Below are 13,778 nucleotides of genomic sequence, written 5' to 3' on the forward strand. Positions count from 1 at the left end.
GGCACCTTGGTCTTGGACTTCCAGCCTCCAGAATTATGAGAAAGTAAATTTCTGCTGTTTACGCCACCCCGTTTGTGGTACTTTACTAGGGTAGCCCTAATGAAGACAGTCCACACTTATATTGCATCAGTTACAATTTACTATGTTTTCTTTGCCACCTCCATCCATTTATCACCCAAGAATCCATCTCTGTTTAATGCATTTTGAAATAGGTTGCTGATAGCAGTAGACTTCACTCCTAAACATGTTAGCATACATAGTCATTAAAGTTCAAAATTTGACTGAGGCTGGAGGATCTTCCAAAGTGGCTCACTGAATGGTGAGCACTTGGTGCTGACAAGTTGGTTCCTCTCCACATGGACATCTCCAAAGGGCTACTTGATCATCCTCATGGCATGGTGGATGGCTTCCCCTAGAGAGGGCGCTATCTAAGAGACCAAGGAGGAACCTTCTGTGTTTTATGATGTAGCCTCAGATGTGAGACCCTGTCATTTCTGCAGCACTGTATTGATCACTTGGGTTCATGACAATTCACGTCGAATTGAATGTGGGAGGAGACTGCACAGGGCATGAAAACAGGTGGAAAGTACCATTGGTGGCTATCTTGGCTGCTAGCCTACACACCCACCTTTCCTCCAGGCCAACTCTCCTCATCAGCCCAGAATTCCTTTTCTTCTGCACCAGCTCACCCCTGAGAACCTGGTTTGATTGGAGCTGTTTGGGGCCTCTGGAGTTCCTTGCTGTGTTTCGGACAACGTGGAAGGTCTCATCTTTCCATTTACTCTTGCTCCTCTCCCCTCTCTATCCTTCTCAGCCTCTCCCCCAGCTCCAGCCTTCCTTGGCTCCTAGTGATTCTTTTAGCAGTAGAGGATATTCTGAAGGTCAGCAGGATGTGCAACAGATAAGAGGGGTTTGCTGGAGCAGGAAATGTTGGGGGAAAGTTTGCTTCCTGGGCTCCTGTCACCTTCTGTAGAAGGGGAGCTTGGGGGTTGTTGGTGGCTTGTCAGGACAACTTTTTTCTTCCTTATTCTGAGACTGGTTCCTTCACATTCCCCAGTGCAGGGGATATTAAATGGGGCTCCATCTATCCACTACAGTTGGGGACAGAGACACCTACACAGCAAGAGGAAACTGAGGAGCTGCCAGCTGGGGCTCAGAATGTTCCTTGTGTTTGGGATTAGGGAGGACTCACCACACAGGCCGTCGTCTCCTGTTGGGGGGGACTTGAGGGACTTGCATTGTGGGATCCTCTCATTTGTGTTGACTACTGCTTGCTGATGCTTCTATAGACTCTTATCTTTTGATAATGGGAAGAGAAGGAGTTTTCTTTTTCTGTACCCTAATAATTTAATAAGGATCTAGCCATTTCTTTTATTTTAAAAAATAGAATTTATTATATGAACTCTATGTAAAGCAAACTGACAAGCCTTCCCTAATAATACTTGTGACTTAAAGAGCTCAGTAATAACTTTTACAGTCTCCCAGTTGACAATTCACATCATTCTTGTTATATGATATACACTGTTTCATTGTTTTTTCTGAATTCCTTCTCTTTCCAGCTGATTTTGTAGAAGTATATGTTTCCCGTTGTTGCAGATTGTGTTCTTCAGGAAGCAAATGCTGAGATGGAGTTAGGATTGCAAAAGGTTTAAGAAACCTTTTGGCAACCTAAGGGCCCATCAAGGGGAGAGTAGATAAAGAAGATGTGGTATATATACACAATGGAATACTACTCAGCCATAAGAAACAATGAAATACATCCATTTGTGACAACATTGATGGACATTGATGATGTTATGCAAAGTGAAATAAGTCAGAAGGAGAAGGTCAAATACTGTATGATCTCACTCATTATGTAGTAGATAATAACAACAACAAACAAACACATAGAGACATTGATTGGATTGGTGATTACCAGAGGGGGCAGGGGGAGGGAAGAGGGTGAAAGGGATGATTCGGCACATGTGTGTGGTGATGGGTTGTAATTAGTATTTGGGTGGTGAACATGATATAATCTATGCAGAAATAGAAGTATAATGATGTACACCTGAAATTTATACAATGTTATAAACTAAAATTACTGCAATAAACAAAAAATTAAAAAAACAAAAAAAGAAACCTTTTGCACTCCTAACTCCTGTGAAAGTAACGAACCGCAGGATTGGGCCAGGGGAACAGCAGAACGTTATACACACCTACCAAAGTCTCCACCAGTCTTATGGGGACCTGCAAAGCAAAAACTGCCCTTTAGAGGAGTCCATGTTGGGCAGAAATGCTAGGCCCTTGTACCGCCACCTTGCTCAGTCATTGCGTGTGGGCAACCTCAAGAAGAGAAAAACCCAAGGAAAGAGTGACCTGGGCTTGAAAGCCAAAGCAGAGTCTGAAAAAATGACAGCAGGACACCGTCAGCTAATCACACGCCCGGCAATTGGGCAAGTCCTTTCTTGAATGCTGCGTGTCCATGTCAGCCACGTGTGTGTCTGAACCTCCCTCACAGACTGGCATGGCATCTTGCATATAGCCCTTGCACTAGTAAAGATTGGTTGGTTGCTAAGAGTATGAACTTCACTATTTACTACAACCAACCCTGCTGTGTCAACGTGTCACTGCCCAAACACACCTAGTATTACCTCCTGATGTGGTCCGATCTGAGTGTGGGAAGAAAAATTAACAAATCCACCTGGACCCATGATCCAAATGCTGAAATATCACAGCAAAATCACAGATGAAATACCTTTCCCAATACCATATGTTGTATAGTTGAGGAATTTCTTTCCCTAATTCCAGAATATCGATTTTCCTCTTATATTGCTGTAGACGTAACAAGATCGACTTCCCCACCTCCACTGGCCACTAAAGGAATAAAGAGAGATCATGAAGACAGAGAATTAGAGACACCAGCATGGGGGAGGTCAACCATTATAGAAAACAGAAAGTGGATAGAGACGTGGCAATTAATATGGCAGAACATAGAAAGCTGAAGCCCAAGTTCTAGAGTGGAGAAAGCCAGCAAGAAACAAGCTGATTCCTATTGCAGAACTCTCATCAGCTCAGAAATGAGACCCCTGATCCTCTGAACCGGGAGAGACTGAAAACGCAAAACAGCTGTGAGTCTTTAAAAGACGCATTTTAGCCCAGTGATCTGCCTCACACCACGAGCCCAGGTCACAACCCACTGACACCTTGAAAGAAGACCAGAGTGAAAGGTTACTCCTGAGGTTAAACTTGACCTCAGGGACACCAAAAAACATAAAGGCAAAGAGTAGAGCTGGAAGAAAGCTGAGGAATCACCCAAAAAGATAAATGAGAAGCAGTTGAGCAAAGAAAATTAGAATATCAACCTGGAGGTCAAATATCTAATTAGGTGTTTCAAGACAAACAAAAACAACGGCAATGGTGGGAAGAAATGATCAAATAATCTAGCAAACATTCCACAAGCCAAGACTACACATTTCCAGGTCTAAAAGACCACAAATATCCAGAACAATGAATGAAAAAAGACACACCACCATTAAAGAAACAACAATTTAAAAACCTTCCTATAGAAGCACCAGGCCAGATAGGTTTACCATCAAATTCTACCAAACATTCCAGGAATCCGAGAGGTAGTTTTCTGAGGATCTGTTTGACACTTAAATTGGAGAAGCTGGCGTGTTGCCTAGTGAGACTCTGGTGACTGCTTTTCTGGGGGTGTGGAGACTGGTTTACTCTTTGCTGGGGATACTCATATCTAGTCTGAGGAGTCAAGAGACAAGCTGGGGTTTGTGTCGGTGAAAATGGTGTGGTATTTGTTGGCGCTCCTTTCTTCTTGGTGTATAGGGGGTTGTAAGTTGTTTTTTGGGGTTTCCAACATCTCTAATCTGGCAGGAATATGGGGGATCAATTGCTGAAGCTTCCATCATTTGATGGAGCCCTCATGATGTTGGGGATAACTGGGAGGCATGAGACTGAGGTTCCTGTTGTCTCTGGTGCTTGGAGGCTGGAGGACCACTGCTTGTATGGGGCACCCACTTTTCAAGTGTTGGGGTGACAGGGAGGGGTCACTGGATGGAGGGCCATTGTCTCTAATTCAGGGAGAGGATTGGGATAATTGCATGAGATTCCACTTATCTTTAGTCAGGGGGCTCTGGAGGGGTCTTTATAGATCTCCTTTTTTCTGGTGCTGCGGGAGAGTAGAAGTCTCACTTTCTGGGTCTGCCTTTGTCTGTATTGTTGGCATAGACAAGGTGGGTCACTGGGCTGGGGCTTCCCATTCTCTAGTGTTGAGGAGCAGCTAAAGGTGTGACTTATGGGGCTGCTGTCATTTCTAGAATTGGAAGTGACTAGAGAGTGCTTGCTGGAGTCCCATAATTTCTAGTTTTGGGGGAATGGAGGTCTTGATGCTCAGACCCCAACATTTGTGTTTGTGGATGACAGTTGTTATCTGGGGTCTGGTTGCCTCTAGTTTGGGAAGGAACTGGTGGTGTCTTGCTAGGGCTTCTGTCACATCTGCTGTTGGATGCAGATTGTGAGCACCATTTGCTGGGGCTCCATAATCTCTAGTCTTGGGGGGTGGAGTAAGATTCCCTTGGAGGGGCTTCCATCATCTCTAGTTTTTGGGTTCCAGTTCAACGTGTTTTTAAAAGCATTTTATTTTGAAAATATTTAGACTTACATAAAAGTTGTAAAAGTATACAGGATTGTTTTATTCAGTCAATATTCATTATATTTATGTACATTTTGTTTCCTGCTGATGATCATTCCAACATTATGTGTCTTTGTGTGGAATTATTTTCCTTCAGCTTGAAAATTCTCTTGAGTTTCTTGAAGTTCAGTTCTGCTGTTGTTTAATTGTTCTAGCTAGGTTTTTTTAAACGCCCTTTGGAAAATATCTTGAATTTGTCTGAATTTTTGAAGAATATTTTTCTTAAGTCAGAGAATTTTAAATGGGCAGTTTTTTCCCCCTCCCATTCAACCCTTTAGCTGTCAGATGTCACTCATGTCTTCTGCTTCCAAAGTTTCTTTTGAAAAGTTTCCAGACTTACTATTGCTCTTATGAAAGAAACGTGTCCTTTTCCTTTGGTTGCTTTAAAGATTTCTAGTTTTTCTTTCATTTTCTACAATTGTCCATGTTTCTTTGCTTTGATTCATAGTTATTTTGAAATCTTTGTTTGCTAACTCCGGTATCTGGATTGTCTCTGGGTCTGCTTCTACTGATTTATATATTCATAATTCAGAGCATTTTCCTGCTGCTCTGCATGTCTATTAATCTTTTATTCTGTGCTGGATCTTGTGAACAATACCTCGTAGAAGGTCTTAATCATGTTGCCTTCCTCTGACGATTAGGTTTCTAGTACGAATGGATCACCTTGAGCCTCTAAAGGCTAGGTTTTAGACCCTAAAAGGACATATATATTTCAGTTTTGCACTGACTCCCAAGAAGTAATCCTTACTCTTAGTGTGTGGCACTGACTCTCAGGCTGTGACATTTCTAGGGTCATAATTGAAAGCCAGGGCTTTTTTATTTTATCAAGGTCATTCCACTTCAGAAGAGTCCAAAAGCCTCCTGGCATGTGTGATTTCTGACATTTCTGCACAATATTCAGTTTTCAGTGGCTTTTCTCTTCTAAGTCTCCTAGATTCGTTCCCTGCACATGCACAAGTGAGGTGTTATTCAAGGACCTGAGGGGGGATTTCTTGGCAGATTTTGGGGGCGTCTGTTTGTGAATATTTATTTTCCACTAAAATATCCTTCAGAGATATTTCAGGGTCAGGTTGTATTTCCTCTACCATAGCCCTGGAATCCAGTATTCTTCCAGAGAGCCCTGGTTCCTTCCTTTTTCTTTAGAATAGTATCTTAGAAACCAATTTCTGGGTGGTTGATAAGTATTCTCATTATTACTGAAGTGTCGTTCTTCTAGGCCTTCTGACCTCACATGCTTTGGAAAGATATGAAGCTATACTATGCTCTACATACACACATTATCTATCTATCTATGTATCTATCTATGTATGTATGTATGTATGTATCTATCTATCTATCTATCTATCTATCTATCTATCTATCTATCTACCCATCCATCCGTGAAAAGCGTGAATTGATAATAGTAGCTCTTATTCCAATCAAATTCCTCAGTTGGAGTGGAATAAGAGCAAGCCTTCTCTCTTTCTTTGTTTATAACATCGTTCTTTGACTGTGATACACTGGCTCTCATCATCTACAATATATTTACTTAGTTGTTCAGATCTGGTATACGCATAAACTAGTTTCAGAATTGCTAACCCATACCCTTCCGAGAAACATTTTTCATGAATTAGAGTACAGGATTTCTGATCAGTTCTTTTGATCCAGGCTTACAGGATCTGGTAAAACATATTTTTCCAAAGTAAATTTGCTTTCGTTATCATAGCCTTCATTGTGACAATGTTATTCATTTGCAATACATTTAGATTCATTTGTTATAGCTTGTTTTCCGTTTTACGTTCCATTCACTACCGGGTGGATTAATTTTTTGAACCTACAGTAATATCCACTCTGGGGTGTACAGTTCTATGGGCCTTGGCTAATGCATAGAGTTGTGTATCCATCAACACAGTCATGATCGAACATGACACACACATGAACTGTCTTCATAGGAAAATTCCATCACTCCAAAATTCCTTTGTGCAGTCCCTTTGTAGTCATCCCCTCTCTTACTCTTTGCCCTGGAAACCGTTGATTTGTTGTCCTTCCGTACAGTTTTGCCTTTCCCCAAATGGCGTACAATGGAATCTACAATAAATGGCTTTATGTCTCTGGCTTCTTTCACTTAGGAAAATGAATCTGATTTAAATTGAGGCATATGTTACACATAGCACAATGCATAGATCTTAGATGTAGAACCCAATGCATTTTGACAAATGTATACACCTATGTAACCTATACTCTTTTCAAGATATGGAACGTTCTCCTGACCCCATAAAGTTCCTCCATGTCCGTTCTTGGTCAATCCTTACTCCTGCCTCACCCCTTCTCCACAATCTGAGGTTAGATGCAACCACTGTTCTGATTATTTTTCCTATCACAGATTATTTTTTGACTGTTCTTGGAACTCATACAAATAGAATCATACAATATTACTCTTTTTTGTATGTGGCCGATTTGCTCAGTATAATCTTGCAATGGATTTTAATTAATTCACAATAAAGGATGAAGTATAATGTTTCCTATATACTGGGAGTCTCATAAATGTTTTACATATATTAGCTGATTGAATCCTTAATACAAATCTGTGAAGTAGGCACGCTCATTGTTCTCATTATAAAGATGAAGAAACTTTGGCATAAATAGTTTGTTACTTGCTTGAGGTAACTATCTCTAAAGAAGAGAACTGAGATTAGGCAGAAGAGATTGAACTGTGATAAGTTAAAAATGGAGACCACAGTTGATCCCAATGGGAGCACTGGAGCTGAGGTGGCCCTTCAGGGGTCTCTCAAGTGAGGCAAAGGAATTGGGCCTTTGTATCCTCCCCCCATGAACCAGTCATTGGAAGTGGGCTGTCATTGGGAGTGGTCACAATCTTAGGTATGGCACTTTCCTTTGGCCCAAGGAAATTCCCAGAGAGGTTGGCCGGATGCGCCCTTAGAAGACTTTCTGCAGTTACAAGAGCGAGCGATTTAGTCCTTAAAGAAGAATCTAGAAAATATATCACTGTCTCCATTGTGGTCCATCACTTATGCCACTCAGATGCATTTGCTTCTTACAGTCAGTGCACTAGGATTCTGGTCGGTTATGTTGACTGAGGAAACTTAGAAGAGGAAGATCAGTGGGACAAATTACAGACAGCTCTTGACTGCACCTTTTCTTCGTGCTCCAATTGATACTTACCATCCCACTACTTCTACTGTCACATTTAGCTTCCCTTCACCCTTGACAAGCACCTTTGGTGGTCTGGGTGGCTTATCAGGAGGGAGGATCCAGTTCCTCATCCCTGAGTCATCTGAACACCTGATCACCACTCCCTTCACAGGATACAGCTGCTACACTTAATTATTGGGGAAAGAATATCAAAAGATATCCCAATGGATTACCTGAAGGCCAAATGTCTTCTTTGCCCTCACTCCATAACAGAAGCCCCATGTCCTCTGGATGAATTACTTGTGCCAGAGGCCATAGTGACTTCTTTCCTTCTGTTGGTCTCATAAGCAGTAGTAAAGTTCAATGGGACTCTGACTTTGTTTCCTGGTAGAAGTATCCACCTCTGGGAATTAGGACCTGTTGGTTAATTATTGTTTGAAATTCTTCCCAAGAACCCCATAACCCATCATACGTGAAGAACACCTGCAAAGGCAACTATTTTATACTACACCTGGGAGTATCCATGCTTGGATTGCACCTAGGACAGTGCAGTAGCTGATGGGATTCCTGGGCAGGGCTATGAACTTTCCACCCAGGTGATTGACAAGAGTAGATTCTCAGGAAAAAAGGGCTGCACAGTTCAGAATATCTTCCATTGCCCCAGTAGATCCGCCTTCTCTATCTTGATGCACCCAGGAAGGTTAATGAAGATGAACTATGTCAGTGGGCTTTCTTGCTTTAAGGCTTTTGGCTGGGTTTAGTCAATGGAGAGCCTAGACATGAAATCAGAAGGATGAAAGAGAGTGACATCTGGTCCTGGATATTTCTTGCAGGAGAACCTGGGGCTGGATGCTACTTCTGACCTCCTTTCTGCTCCTAGAATGCAATTCCCTCCTCTCTTGTTTCTAGAATTGGATAATTGCTCACTCTCCTTACCCCTTCAGGCTCATGGTTGTTAATAGAGCCCTACACTTACCAGCTTACTGGGTACCAACCACCTTTTGTGGTTTTCTTACATCCTGTCCACAACTCCGAGAAGCCCTTGTAGGAAAACTTTTCTTGAATCATCCTAGTCTCAGTGTGTCCTCTGTTTCCTGCTGAGATTCCTACTGATATGCCAACTCATTGATAGCATAAGGAAAAGACCTAATAGTGAACCATATAGCCCAACAAGATCAGGACCCATCAAGTCTCTGACCACATCATCTTCTACCACTCCTTCCCTGTCCCCACCATGATGTACTCCAGTCACACTGGTCTCCGTGTTGTGGACCTTTGCATGAATAAACGGCTTTAGCCACACAAATTCATATGACTCACTGTCCCAACTCGTGAAGGTCTCTGTTCAAGTGCCCCTTAACTAAGACTTTTTCCCTTCTTATTCCGTGTAAAATAGCAAGATCCCAATCCCTATTAACTGTCTTAAAATACTTTCATTTTCTACATAACACTTATAGTAACATATTTTCTTGATTTTTCTATAATCTGTCTTTCCCCTATTAGAACTTAAGTGCTCCAATAGCAGAAGTTGAGTTTTATTCATTGCTGCAGACACCAGTGTCTCCAACAGTGCTTGGCATATAGAATATACTCAACAAATAGGCTGGTGGTTAAGGGTATCGACTGTCTGGGCTCAAATCTGGGCTCTACCATTTTCTAACGAGAGAGCTCAGGCAAGTGACATGCCAGTTTTCTCATTATTATCAATTATCAAGCATTTAACGGTGAATAAAACAAAGAGGTTACAGTACAGGAGATCAGGAGAGAGATACACACGAGGTAGGAGAATATGGAGAACTTAGAAAAAGTAAAACACTTAGAAAGTAGTGTCCTAAGGATAGAGCAGTCAACTGGGTCAAATGATGCTGCATGGTGAAGTAAAATGAGAGTAAAAAATGACCACTGATTTGGACCTCATAGAAGCTGCTGATTTCCTTGACAAGAGCAGATTGAGTGACATACTTGGACAAATCTGATTGAAGTGAATTGAAAAGAATGGGAATTGAAGAAGAGGATTATTTGAACACTAACAACCCTTGCAAATGTTTGCCTTGAAGATTAGCAGAGAAACGGCAAAAGAGCTGTTGAGAGGGACTTTGGGTTTAGGAGAGACAGAATTTAAATGGAAGATACTGGAACATGTAGTAAGTAAGTGTTGGAGTCCTGGCACAGGACATAGGTCTAAGGAATAGGTTAGGTGTAAATATATGTGAACTTAGACTTTATCTCATGCCAAACTGGTACGAACTGGATAATGGATATATATTCCCTGAACTGTGCATGAGACCAGTTCTTCAGATAATGGTCAAAAAGTCCTAAGGGTGAGGTTGGCGATATAGGCTGTAATGTACCCTTAAGGGTTACCCAAGGCATGGTCAATGACCTCCTCCTTGGGTATCACAGGAATCATGCTGGGCTGTTTATGCTGATTGTAATACCAGCTCTTTGTAATACTGTGTTTTGTTGGATGCAACAACTTTCAGTCAATTGCAAGAAACAGAATGTTTGCCTGGGAAAGAAAAAATCCAACCTCCGTATGGGGTTGTTCCCAGAGCCTTGCTGACCCCCAGCCCTGATGACATCTCTGGCACCTACAGTGGAAGATCTTGCCCAAACATATTTTTCACCTTTGTCTTTACCAGGGCTCACGGTCCCAGGAGTAGAGCCCCAGGGCAGGGAGGACCCCAGAGCTCCTTACTGAGAGCAGTGACCAGTTAGGCCTGGACTGGGGGAGTGACAGCAAGAGGAGACCAGAAGCAAGTCTGATCCACAGTGACATTGAGGGAAGATCTGAGCCAGTATATATCGCTTCTGAAAATGCCATAGTTCTGATCAATAACAGATCTTCTTTCCATGGTCTTGAATGGCAGAGCACATTTATACACGTGTACCCTGCACAAGAGTAAAATTTCCCTGCAGAGGGCTACACTGTAGGTCTCCTTCCAGCTCTGCTCCCCCAGTCACAACTGAATAGAGGCCTTGCCTCAAACTGGTGAGTCAGCTGAGATGTTCTTTCTGCTTCTTCTGCCCCTCCTTGGGAAATTTCCACATTCCATGTGCATGATGAGTTATTATGATGGCTTTGATTACATAAGGCCCAGGGTCTACATGGAAGGGGACTTGGTGGTCAGTGGGTTTTCCCCCTTCTATACATTGACCCAGGATTCAGAAATGCAACAGAAATTTCTTTGTGATTCGTCCAAGCAAAGATGTCACATTTTACCTGTAAGTTCATGTGTGTGTGTGAATCCCTCTGACAGTTATGAAAGTTGAATATAAAAGCTGTGTTGAGAATCTCCCATAAACTGTGAATCACCAGCTCCTTTTTTTCCTTTAATAATTATTTGTGGCTTCCTTTTTTTTTCCCTTCTGGAATATTTTCCTTCTAAACAGAAGACAGCAATAAGCATCTTTTATTTTCTCCTGCCTTGGAATAATCTCCATTAGTGATTATTTTCTGAAAGCCTAAAGGATGCAAGTTGCAGGCAAAAAAAACCACGATCCCACTGTGGTGATCCTCATGCCATCCTGCTCCTGACCCACGAAGTGGGAGGGGAGAGAATCCTTGTGCACACCATATCTTGGCTAGAAGTTAGTGCTAAGAACAAGTCTCATCAAAGTATATAGATTATTCAAAAAGGAACTTTTTATTGACATGATATTCATTTTTCTTCAAAATGCATTTACTGAGTATCCTTTATGGTCTAAAATAATTTGGAGCATTCCCTGAAAAAGATCTGTTGTTTTCTAGTTTAATGAGATATAATTGAAGTTCATCACTGTATAAATTTAAGGTGTACAGCATAATGGTTTGACTTAGATATTTCGTAAAATGTTGACCACAATAAGTTTAGCTAGCATCTATCATCTCATATAAATATAATAATAAGAAAAAGCAAAAAAAAGAAAAGATATTTTTTTCCTTGTGATGAGAAGTCAGGTTTTATCTCTTAACAACTTTATTTGTACTATACAGCAGTGCTAACTATAGTCATGGTGTACATTATTTCCCTAGTACTTATCAAAGATCAAGTGTTTAACATATATATATGATGAAATTTTCTAGATGTCTTTTTATTAATTTCTAGGCTAATGATACTGTGGTCAGAGAATGCACAGTGTATAATTTCAATGTTCGAAGGCTTACTTGATGGCCCAGTGCATGGTTAAATGTATGTATATTCTTTGGTGTTCATAGAATACCACCGTTATTGACATTTTTATGTAAATATCTGTTAAGCTTAAGTCTTCCATAACTTTGCATATTTTCTTCATCTTTAATTTGACCAGAGGTTGTGTTAAATCTCCAAATCTGGTTGTTCATATATGTACTTATGCACATTGATCTATAAATAATAGCTCTTTTTCACTTTGGGGGTATGTATATTGACTTTTAGCACTTGATCTTCTCTTCCTTTCACCACATATGGTCACCACATATGTCACATATGACATATGGTCATCACCTTTGATATTTCACATGCTTTTTGCTTTGAACTCAGATTTTATCAGATATTAACAAGGATACCCATGCTTTCTTTTTGTTCATATTTAAATGGGATATCATTTCTAGATACTTTAATCACTTCTGTGTTTTGCTTCAAGTATTGGAAAGTATGTAGTTGGATCCTGTGGTAGGTGGAATGTGCCCCCAAAGGTGACCAAGTCCTAATCCTTCGAATCTGTGAATATGTTACCTCACATAGAAAGGAGACTTTGCAAGTGTGATGAAGTCAAGGATCTTCAGATGAGGAGATAATCCTGAATTATCTGGATGGGTCCGATATAATCACAAGGGTGATTTCACAAATGAAAGAATAAGTCAAGAATGTCAGAGTCAGAGAAGGAGTTCTGACAACGGAAACAGAGATTGAAGTGATATGAGGCTCTTACCTAGGAATGGGAGCAGCCTCTAGAAGCTAGAAAATGCAAAGAAATGGACTCTTGTCTAGAGCCTCCAGAAGGAATGCAGTCCTGCTGACACCTTGATTTTCACCAGTGAGACTTATTTTAGATTTCTGACCTCCCAAAGTATAAAATAATAAATTTGTCTTGTTTTAGGTCTCTAAATCGGTGGTAGTTTCTCAGAGTAGCAATAGGAAATTAATAAAAGTCCTATTTGTAATCCAATCTGAGTGTTTCTGTGTGACTCAGAATTATAGCATCCCAACATTTTTTTTTTAAAGCTGTATTCACCAATGAAAATAATATTTTAATATTAGAGCGACAAAAGCCTATGTTCTACTCTGCAATATTCTGGAATTGCATGCTGTACCTTGTCAATTAAATTGTTTGAAAATTAAAGTTGGACTGAACTTAGACGTTGAAGAGAGGCATCAACCCAAAGATAAGCTCTAAAGCTCACTGTCTATGATGGTTTTCTAATCTGTAAAGAAATAGATGAAAGGTACAAGTTTGCCTTGCTCCTTGGACTCTGAATTGTTTTTACACTTTTAGAAAAAAAATAGAGTCATAAATTGCTTCTTCTTCTTAATTTTCTCCCTAAGACTATCTCCTTATTTATGATGGTGCATTTCCCTGCTTCTGCTAGTATGTATTTCCTAAGTCTGTGAGGCAGGCAGTTTTAGAAAGATATATTGCAAGAGTTTTGATGACACCATTCTATATTCGACTTGCCCTTCCTCCAAGCTTTTCTTATGCACTTCCCTGACCTAGCTAGTTTCTTTGTATGGATCATGAACTTTTGCTTCATCTCATTATACCGGCACTTGGCCATGACCAACCTCATGTTGCTGGCCTGCATGAAGTAGTGTTTGACTTGTAAACAAATATGTAAATTGGTCCTTTCCCCTTAAGCACCCTTCCAACTAACTCATTTTAGGACATTGGTCTATGTCTTTTGAGTGCAGAGCGGTAGTGCTGGATCTTCCAAGGTTTTGGGAACCCCATGTGCGCGTGCTTTGGATTCCAAAGTCATGAAGAGACAGTAATTGCTCTGGAA

Source organism: Diceros bicornis (assembly GCF_020826845.1).
Source record: "Diceros bicornis minor isolate mBicDic1 chromosome 30 unlocalized genomic scaffold, mDicBic1.mat.cur SUPER_30_unloc_2, whole genome shotgun sequence".
Lineage (NCBI taxonomy): Eukaryota > Metazoa > Chordata > Mammalia > Perissodactyla > Rhinocerotidae > Diceros > Diceros bicornis.